We start from the raw sequence: 9,948 nt of genomic DNA, 5'->3' as shown, positions 1-9,948 counted from the left end.
CGCTGGGAGCCCGCCACGCCCCACAAGGGAAAAACCCCCAAAAAAAAAAAAAAAAAAAAAGAAAGCAATGACATGGAATCATTAATAGTCTCTCAACAAAGAAAAGCCCAGATCCATAAGGCTTTACTGTTTAAATTTATAAATCTTTTAAAGAAGAGTTAACACCAATTCTCCTCAAACTATTTCAAAAGATCCAAATGCAGAGAACTCTCTCAAATTCTCTCAAAGAACTGCAGTATAATATGACAGAATGAAACCATTTGATAAAGTTCAAAAACAATAGCATAATTAATTATAACTTCACATGCAGTACTGATGTAAAAACATACATGGGAAAGACAAGTAACAAATCAGGATAGTGAGAAGAAATGAAAGGTGGAGAGGATTGGGGAGGGTGGTAGGGGACTTCAGTGACGTTTTAATATTGCCTTATCTTTTAAGTCAGAAGCAAATATGGTTAAATGGTAGGATTCAGCTGGAATATGGGCTCACCCATGGTCTGCTCTTCCCTAATGTTTCTATGTGTTTGAAATGCTTCATAATTTGGGGGGAGGGGGGGCAATCTGAAACCAGACTGTACCCTGAAAGTAATTTTTAAGAAAAACTACAATTAATTTTTAACACATTTAATAAGAAAGGACTAAACCACAGTGATAACAGCAGTAACACCACCCTTCACAGCAAGTCCAGAGGTCTCCCTGTGCATGTTGAGGAAACATGCTATGTGCAGAGATGTGTCTGTGCTCCTGCCCGGCTGAGGCTGAGAGTGGAAGAGGGTATGAAGACCCTATTAGAGGTATCCCTTCTCTTATGGAAGGAATCAATTTTTAAAAAATAGAAACTAAAACTACCAGTCATTATTATGAAAGATTCACACTAAATCTCCTTCTCCCTCCTGTCCAGAGGCAACAGAAAAGTAGATAAACGTTGACATACAGACTGAAGCTCTGGGAAGAAGCCCAAGTTCACGTAAGGAAAGAAGCAATCAAGGGCAATTCACTTAAATTGCCTCTGACGGTACAGCTGAACTCACCCTTGTGAAATATGCATAAATATTAGAAAAGAGAAGGGGAGAAAAAGGCAAAGGAAACGTGCAAACAACAAATGAAGGAGCCCATTTAGAAGAAAACACACTCCCAGAGTGGATTAAAGGTTTTCAAAATAAATTATTTGCTGCTGTAAGAAATTAAGAATATGAAATCTGCAAAAACAAGAAATACGCATGAGATGACAGGAGATAGAACAAGATTGAAAAGGGAATTTACAGAGTTCAAGGAACATACTGATAGCCAACACCTGGGAATAAATAAATAAATTAGCAACACTGAGAAACAGAATAGACAGTTGTAAATATAAACAATAACACTGAGGAATGGCTTCAGGTAACTGCAGAGAATCAGAGGTTAAATAAAAAGAGATAGAAACCAAAATTTAGACAACAAACTTAATATTATTCCCTAAATGTAATTCGTCTTATTCCAATAATTCTGCAGTTGCTCAAAAATATCTTCAGTACACCTTCTTGGCAATTTTTTTTTTTTTTGGAGAGATTTTTCGTTATAGGGCGCGTGCGCTCGCCAGACAGACAGAGATAGACAGAGAGACAGAAAGCGAGAAATCACCCCCCAGAGGGGATGGTCATGCTGCAATCCCTTCTCCTCCATTCTCCTCTCGGGATCTTGGGCACACACGCACACACGCCCGGCATGAGTTTAAGCCACTGGGTCCGGGACGCGAACCGCAGTCGACTACGAGGGAGTCCAGCGACATAGCCATCACGCTAACTGCTGGTTCCCCTTGGCAATTATTTTTTAAACTAAGTTACTATTTTAATTCAATAAAAGAAAACTAGCTTTTTCTTTCTCTTTTTTTTTTTTTTTTTTTTTTTTTTTTTTGAGAGGTTTTTGCTATAGGGCCCGTGCACTCACCAGAAAGACACAGAGAGACAGAAAGCGAGAAATCACCCCCCAGGGGGGATGGCCATGCACAATCCCTTCTCCACCATTCTCCTCTCGGGATCTTGGGCACGCACACGCACCCAGCGAGAGTTTAAGCCACCGGGTCCAGGACTTGAATGGCAGTAGACTACATGGGAATCCAGTGACATAGCCATTACACTAACTGCTGGTCCTCATTTTTTCCTTTATTTCTATACTTCATTTCTGATGCAAAATATTAGGTTGTTGGGAAAGTCATGATGAATTTTTCTGTTTCTCTATGCAAAAATGCATCATAACTTCTCTGATGACCGAATAGTATCATCTACTACGGTAAGTGTTTGACACATAGTAAGCAAATAATTTAATAGCTCTAATTTATGTGGCACGCATAAACCTGGCACTGTTCTACAGCTTTATAAGTATATGGAACCACTTGGTCTTTATAATCTCCTCCTATGAAATAAGTACTATTGTTATCTCTGATTTCAGTTGAGGGAACTGAGGCATGGAGAGATTAGTAACCTGTCAATGTCACATAAAAATCATTTGACAGAGCTGAGATTTCAACCCAGGCATCTGGTTCCAGAGCCTGAACTTTTAGTCTCACAAGAATATTTATTAAATGACTGAATGATCAACTACCTTTTTTGTCCAACTTAATTCCAAACAACCTTTGGTTCTTTGTCTTCTCTTAAGGATGTGGGACAATTCTGAAAATTAGATATAAAAACTCTAGTTGATTTTTCAGATGAGTCTCACTTCAATACACTTACAGCTCTTAACTCTGGTTTTTCAACTGTAGGACACACTATTCAAAATCTTTATAAAGCATCCTACCCAACCTTTCGCTTTGCATCTTCAGACACAGGATAAGGTAACTCACTCTCTCCCTAAGCAAAGTAAAGCATCAAAACCCATAAGAGGCCAGCCACAAAACCTTATGAAACTCCATCTTCAGGACAAGGCAAAACAGAAGAGCCTGGAATGAGGAGAGCTGGAAGAGTCTAGGGGCTTTCTGGGTGGCAGAAAGGGCAGCAGAAGAAAGAGGCAGGGAGCAGAAAGAGAAAGGCCAACAGAATAGCAGTGTCTACTGGGGGGCTACAGACCTGGGTTCGCTCCAGGCCTCCAGCCTGTTAGACAGTTACAATCAAGAAGACAGAGGTAGTTCAAAAGCTGCCAGGCTGATCCATCCTAATCAGCAACCCAACCACACAGGGAGACAGGCTGACAAGGGCCAGGCAGTTTTTCGAAACCCTTGAAACTGGGATTCAGGACCAAGATATAGTCCTGGCAGAAAACCAATTAGAAATGTTATCAGAAACCCAGTCAAATAGACAAGTATACACAAGAGGCAAGTGGCTCCCCTGGGGTCCTAGTATCTGGGTCCAGAGCAGAAGGCCAATTCCACACTCAGGAAGAAGGGGGAGTCCCTGGTGGAGTATGCCTTATCTGCACTTGTCCAGTGCCCATGGGGGCGGGTGGCTACACTCTGATGTCCCCAGAGAAAGGATGAAGATTATCTCCTATGTGAGGATGCTCGGCCATGGTTAGGTACATAGACTCTCATAAAATAAAATATTAGGGAACCAGCAGTTAGCGTAATGGCTATGTCACCAGACTCCCACTTAGTCGACCGTGCTTTGCGTCCCGGATCCGATGGCTTAAAACTCACGCTGGGTACGTGTGCGTGCATGCCCAGGATCCTGAGAGGAGAATGGAGGAGAAGGGATTGCGGCGTGACCATCCCCTCTGGGGGGTGATTTCTCACTTTCTGTCTCTATGTCTCTCTCTGTCTGTCTGGCGAGCGCATGCGCCCTATAGCAAAAAAAAAAAAAAAACTCTCCAAAAATAATAATAATAATAATAATTTTAAAAAATAAAATAAAAAAATAAAATACTAAAGGTGGCCCTCATTTACTTAAAGTACCTACTTAGAAATCCTACAAAAGAAAAGATGTCTGAAAGACAGGTCTGGCAGAACCTTTGCAGAGACAACAGTGTCCTTGTTAATATTTTGAGGTGACAATGGAGTGAAACATCTTCAGTTTCTGAGACATGTTTCTAAGTTAATGCCAGTGGCTATCACACAGAGCTCTTTTCTGAACATATCAGATTTAAATGGTTTTCCTTTTTTTTTGGAGGGGGGAGAGGTTTTGCTACAGGGCACGTGTGCCCGCCAGAGAGACAGAGAGACAGAAAGCGAGAAATCGTCCCCCAGGGGAGATGGACACGACACACTCCCTTCTCCTCCATTCTCTTCTCGGGATCTTGGGCACACATGCACACGCGCCCGGCATGAGTTTAAGCCACCGAGTCCAGGACTTGAACTGCAGTCGACTACATGGGAGTTCAGTGACACAGCCATTACTCTAACTGCTGGCCCAGGATTTTAACTGTGTTTTAATTTACCTTAACAGAGGAACTACAGTGTATAAGATGAACTGACTTAAAAAGAGAAGAACGGATCTTAATGCATAAGCAGTCACTCCTTGGTAAAAAGATATGAAGTGCTCTCTCTATGAAAACAAATTTGCATAGTACACACATCTGTTTTAAAGAGGAAACATCATAAAAGACGGAGCACATACAAGGCTATATAATTTAATTAAAGTACTTTATAACACGTAAGGATGGTCAGCAGGCACTTAGCCACCAACACAACTCCAGGAACTTGCTACTTCTGTAAAACTCTCTAAGGCAGCCACTGTCCACCACCAGCACTCCCTGGAACATGACCCTTCCTGGGTCTTAATCTTCATTAAATTCTCCTCCTCCTCCTCCTCCTCCTCCTCCTCCTCCTCCTCCTCCTTCCTCTCTTTGAGCTCAGATAAGAACAGTAAATGAGGGAGATGCAGAAATGGGAGATGTAACCTTCACAAGAGGTTCCCACACATAGCAAAGATTAGTTTGTCATGCTAATATAAAGAAAGAGTGGAAATAATTTTACATCTGATTACTGCACTTTTGGTTCTCTATTATTTGGAAGCTGTAGTTATCCCCCCCCCCCATAAGTCAGAAGCCTAAACAAAAAAGTAAAACCAAAACAGATGTGAGGGGATACTCCAATGCAAATGTTTAGCGGGCATATTTACCACTACACAGGCACAGTCTGGTATAAATATTACTTTTTTAAAAAACATTGTTTACTAAATCTTAAAGTGCCTCCCTGCGTTCAGGAATGGCCTAAGAGACTCCTGTCTTGTCCTCTCCACAAAGTCAAATCCCCTGCTGTGCCTCCTTAGTGCCGAAATGTCCTTTTCATCCTCTTGTCTGTCAGCCCCCTCCACAACCCCCACACATTCTGCAGGCGCTGCGTGCTGCAGGGTGCTTAGGAGTTCATTTGCGATTGGGGAGGAGGGAGTATTATTTTCCGCTGTGTGACATTTCTATCTGATGTGAATCTCCTAATCTTATTTTTTGCACTTTGGTCACCCATGGAACTTCCTCTGCGTGCTGGATGGGTGGCGACAAGACTTCATAAATGAATATAACGCTACACCAAGTTTGATGAAATAAGGTCTGTAACCATTTCCTTTTCCTTAATTTAAATAAAGAAAAAGCAAGCCTGCAGTACGGCAGTAAGCGGTCTCCACAGCGGTCACCTGCGCCTTGGCACTCACGAGCCTCTGCAGGACTGGGCGAGCGCCCAGTCCCGGTCCCACTATCCACATGCACCTGGCCCCCACGGGTCCTTACCGTGTGCTGGGCACCCTCGACGGACCCCACCGGGCTGGAAGCCGCAGAGAGCTAGAGCCGAATCCCAGCCCGCAGAGGCAGCGGCGCGCAGTGGATCCTCTCGTAGCGCTCGGTCAAGGCCGGGGATCGTTGTCCCCTCCGCGCTGCATTTAGGAGGTGGGAGGAGCGGTAGGGCACTGAATACAGGAAATCTGATAGGTGAAGAGGCAGGCTAGCGGAGAGGGAGGGGAGCTTGGGGCGCTGGGGCGCTAGGGCGCTAGGGCTCTGGGCGCGCTGGGGCGCGGCGGCGCGCTGGAGAGGCCCAGGAGTGCCTGGAATCCTGGCAGCTGCAGGGCTAGCTCCTCTAAGTGGCAAGACCTCCTTTCTAGAGCCAGGGGAAGATGCAGGAACTGTCATCAAATGTTCCGTCTCAGAAACCCCAATGGAAAGAGCATTCTTCACAGAGTACCAGAAATTCACTAGGGTGGAATTTGCTCAGATCCCCTTAGGCGGGTTCTTTGGGTTTACAGCCCTGCTTTCCCAGGGGACCATCCCAAAGTTAACTTTGGAAACACTCTGTACAGAGACGGCAAGGGGTCCTGTGCTGTCAAACGCAGATGACTCCAGTCTCTTTTGAAAAGGAAATGCTATTTTCATGACAAAGTTTTGGTTATAAGCACTGAGTCAAGGTCAAATGACTGTGGAGCGCCACGGGGCTGTTTAATCCTTAGGACAACCAAGTGAGGCAGGTACTAATACAATTCCATTTTACGGAGGGGGAAACTGAGGCAATGGTACGTTTAAGAGCTTGTCCTGGGTCCCACAGCTAGCCACAGGCAGAGCCCAAGTTGAATGGGAATACATTGCAGTGCGGGGAAGGGGAACAGAAGATGATGCTTGTAGGACCCCACCTTGGCAGGAAAAACAAACATACAATATTTATTACTAAAATATGCATTTTTAAGAGTTGATTACATATCATTTAATCCAATGATGTTCCTCTCTGACTGTACAATGAAATCTCCTGGAAAGCTTCCAAAATTCCCAGTTGTCAGGTGTCTACTCCCAGCAAAATTAATCTGATTTATTTTCTTTCATGCGCTAAGGGAAATGAGCTGATGCTGGTGGAGAAACCCCCAAAATTTAGGAAGACAGAATCCAAAGCCTACAAGATGTAGAATCTTCCGGAGAAAGGAAGATTGGAAAGCAGAAAGCAGAGAGTTGGAGGGAGGGTGCTGCCAAGTGTCTGACAGGGAGCAAGGCAGTAGCAGGGAGTTGAAGGGAGGGTGCCGGTAAGTGCCTGACGCTGAGCTACGCAGAAGCAGCGTAGCACTCGCACCAGCCCAGTTATTAAACTCCTACGCAGTTCTGTTCGCAGGCCTCCTACAGCTACGGTTTCCTGGGGTAACCAAATGTCCTGACACGCTCACAGCAGAGCAGATCCAGGCCCTTGGCAGCCATTAGGTGGGGCTGAGACCAGCCTAAAGGCTGAAGGAGGTAAGCCTGCCTGCCCTCTGCAACCTTGTTCTCCCCCTCCCAAGCCCTTCCTGCTGCCTCCCTGGGCACCTCCATACTAACCAGCCATGTGAGCTCTGACTTCTGACCTCTGTCAGTCAGAGCTCACATGGCTCATCCACTAGCTTAGGGCACTTGAGAGACTATGACACAAGGCAGATTTCTTTTTAATAGAGGTGAGGGGAGCAAGGAAGTTTTAGGACCCAGGGAAAGGGCTGGTGGAAGGCGGGACTGAGGATCCCACTCTAAGGGGCAGAGACCCAGAATCACCCCCCAGTTGAGAACTGCTACTCTAGTAGAAAGGAATGGGATCCAGCCACAGAAGTAGCTACAGAAGACATGTATTAATGAGTGTCCATTGGGAAAGAGACCTTTATCAGAGATTAGAAGATTCCACTACATGAAGAGGGCCATAGTCAAAATCCACTGCCCCTTTCCCTCTCTGACATTGTGGTAGATGTTCCTCGTGTTTGTTCTCTGCCTCCCTTCCAGGACAGGACTTCAAGAAACCACTACCTACCCACAGAGGCCTCAGACCACTACTGGTAAGAAACCAGGCCACACAGCAGGAGTTGAGTGGAGGCAAGCAAATAAAACTTGTCTGTATTTACAGCTACTCCCCACTGCTCACGTTGCCCTCTGAGTTTCATATCTTGTCAGATCAGCTGTTTCATTAGATTGTGAACTGCACATGCGAGGGATTTAGGTTGCCTGTTCCGTATGAAAATCTGATAACCTGATGATCTGAGGTGGAGCTGAGGTAGTGATGATCATGCTGGGGAGTGGCTGTAAATACTGAATTATGGCAAGTTGTATAATTATTTCATTATATGTTACATATAATAATAATAGAAACAAAGCACACAATAAATGTAATGTGCTTGAATCATCCTAAAACCATTTTCCACTCCCATTTGTGGAAAAATTGTCTTCCACAAAACCAGTTACTGGTGCCAAAAGGTTGGGGACTGCTGTCATAGAATACAGCCAGCAATACTGGCTGAATAGATAAGTGAAGAATGAGGAGATGGCATCAAGGTGCAGTGACTGGAGGGACTAGAGAAAGTGGGGGCTCATTTGTACTGCTGGGTGGAGTTGAATGGGGTGGCAGTAAAATCTAGCAGAGACCCTCTGCCACCAAAAAGAACAGATGAGCCCTCAGTTTCCCCATCTGTTGAAAAAAATGAAAATTCCCCAACTGACAAATTAATAATGGATGTACTAAAAATAGGATACCTTTCTAAAGATCTTCGAACACTAGGTCCATTACAGTTTTTTAAGGTTTTTGCCATAGGGTGCATCTGCTTATAGGAGACAGGGTGAGAGAGAAAGTAAGAAATCACACTCCCCTCCCCGGGGCGTGGCTATGCCACAATTCCTTCTCCTCCATTCTCATCTTGGGATTTGGGACACACACACACATGTGCCTGGTATGACTATCAAGCCACTGGATCCTTAAAGATAAAAACCTTAAGATAAGGTTTTAATTTCAATACTTAGGATATTTTGCGGTATGGAACTGCACATGGACTCCAGGCTGAATGGCACCAGAGACCTAGTGATTACACCCTCCCAGAATTGAAATTGATCACCTAAGCCCCTGCCAATCAATATGGCTCATGAGAACATGAATCATGGAACAGACCACACATATGAGACCCCTAACCTTGATTTTTTTCCTTAAAGAAAAAGGCATGTGGAGAATTCTTCAAATAGACTGGGCCTTTTCAGCATGAGCTGCCTGCTCTCCTTGCACTATGCATTGCAATAAAGCTGTACCTTCCTTCCTCACACGCGTGCCTACAGTTTGGTTCATGTGCCTGGGCGAGCTAACTTGATTTGAGTTCAGTAACAAGAAGCAAAAGGCACAACCCAGGCCCAGCCATGATGATGCAGGCAGTAGGCGCTGTGCTGCACAACACTGGAGACATGTGGGAAGCTCTAGGTTCATTTCAGGGTCTTCCTGAACATGCACGCTAGACTTGCTGCAGGTGTGCCTGTCATTCTGGCTGGCTGCAGGGTTTGGGGAAGGATAGCAGTGTGAGGGCCCCGTCAAGGGTGCTCCTCTCTCTCTCAAAAAGTAAAGACATTTTTTTTTTTAAATCCAGGCTGGTCCATTCCTCTCTTCCTAGTGACAGCTGGAGGCTGGAGACTGTTTGCTGGTCTCCATCCATCTCAGGGAGGCTTTTCAGATCTACAGCAGTTTTCTGAACGTAAAGCTAGGCTGTGGTAGAGCAAAGTGAAGGGTGGTGGGAACTGAAAGCCTAGCCTGCAGGAAGTGACTGCTGCTTTGAAGGGGTGGAGTATGAGCCTCAGCAGGGCTCCTGCCCTGGGGCTCCTCTGAAGCATATTGCTTCTCCCTCAGGCACGCTTCCCCAAGGGACTAGCCCTACCTTCACACAGGGCTGACTTCCTCTACTGAGTGGGCGCTTTCAGTGAGCTTACTGAGTGTAATTATAACCTCCACCTCCGCAAGGAGGCTGAGGACATCCTTACCAGGAAGGCCCATGTGGCTATAACATGACAATTATGAGACAGGCAGACAGGCAAAGCCATGGCCAATTGGACCCAACACTCCTATAAGTGGAAAGGATAACATCTCAGATAATGAAGGAATTCACCCTCAGAATGGGACCAGAAAAGAAAGGCTACACAAAGGTTTAAAACGGGTCAAATGAACCCAGGGCCAGCCCCAATGTTGCACTGGTAAACACTGCTGCTTCACAGGCAGGAGCCACAGGAGAGGCCTGGGTTCATTTCCTGGCCCACCATAAGGTCTTCATGTGCTGATGAGGACCTTTCACCCCAGCTACTGGTG

At 45.3% G+C, this 9,948-nt stretch overlaps 1 protein-coding gene across 2 annotated transcripts in view; it reads right to left on the bottom strand.

The window, feature by feature from the left end:
• The window catches only part of B3GALT5 (beta-1,3-galactosyltransferase 5), a 53,545-nt gene extending 47,684 nt beyond the window's left edge, over positions 1-5,861 (bottom strand). For both annotated transcript variants that reach the window (XM_006158161.3, XM_006158163.3), the window contains exon 1: positions 5,637-5,861. The gene's annotated coding sequence lies outside the window, so the exon portion shown is untranslated. The remainder of the gene's footprint in view (positions 1-5,636) is intronic.
• Between the last annotated feature and the right edge of the window lie 4,087 nt (positions 5,862-9,948).

The sequence above is a fragment of the Tupaia chinensis genome, unplaced genomic scaffold (genome assembly GCF_000334495.1).
Source record: "Tupaia chinensis unplaced genomic scaffold, TupChi_1.0 Scaffold000574_1, whole genome shotgun sequence".
NCBI lineage: Eukaryota > Metazoa > Chordata > Mammalia > Scandentia > Tupaiidae > Tupaia > Tupaia belangeri.
This window is presented reverse-complemented; position numbering and strand designations above follow the sequence as displayed.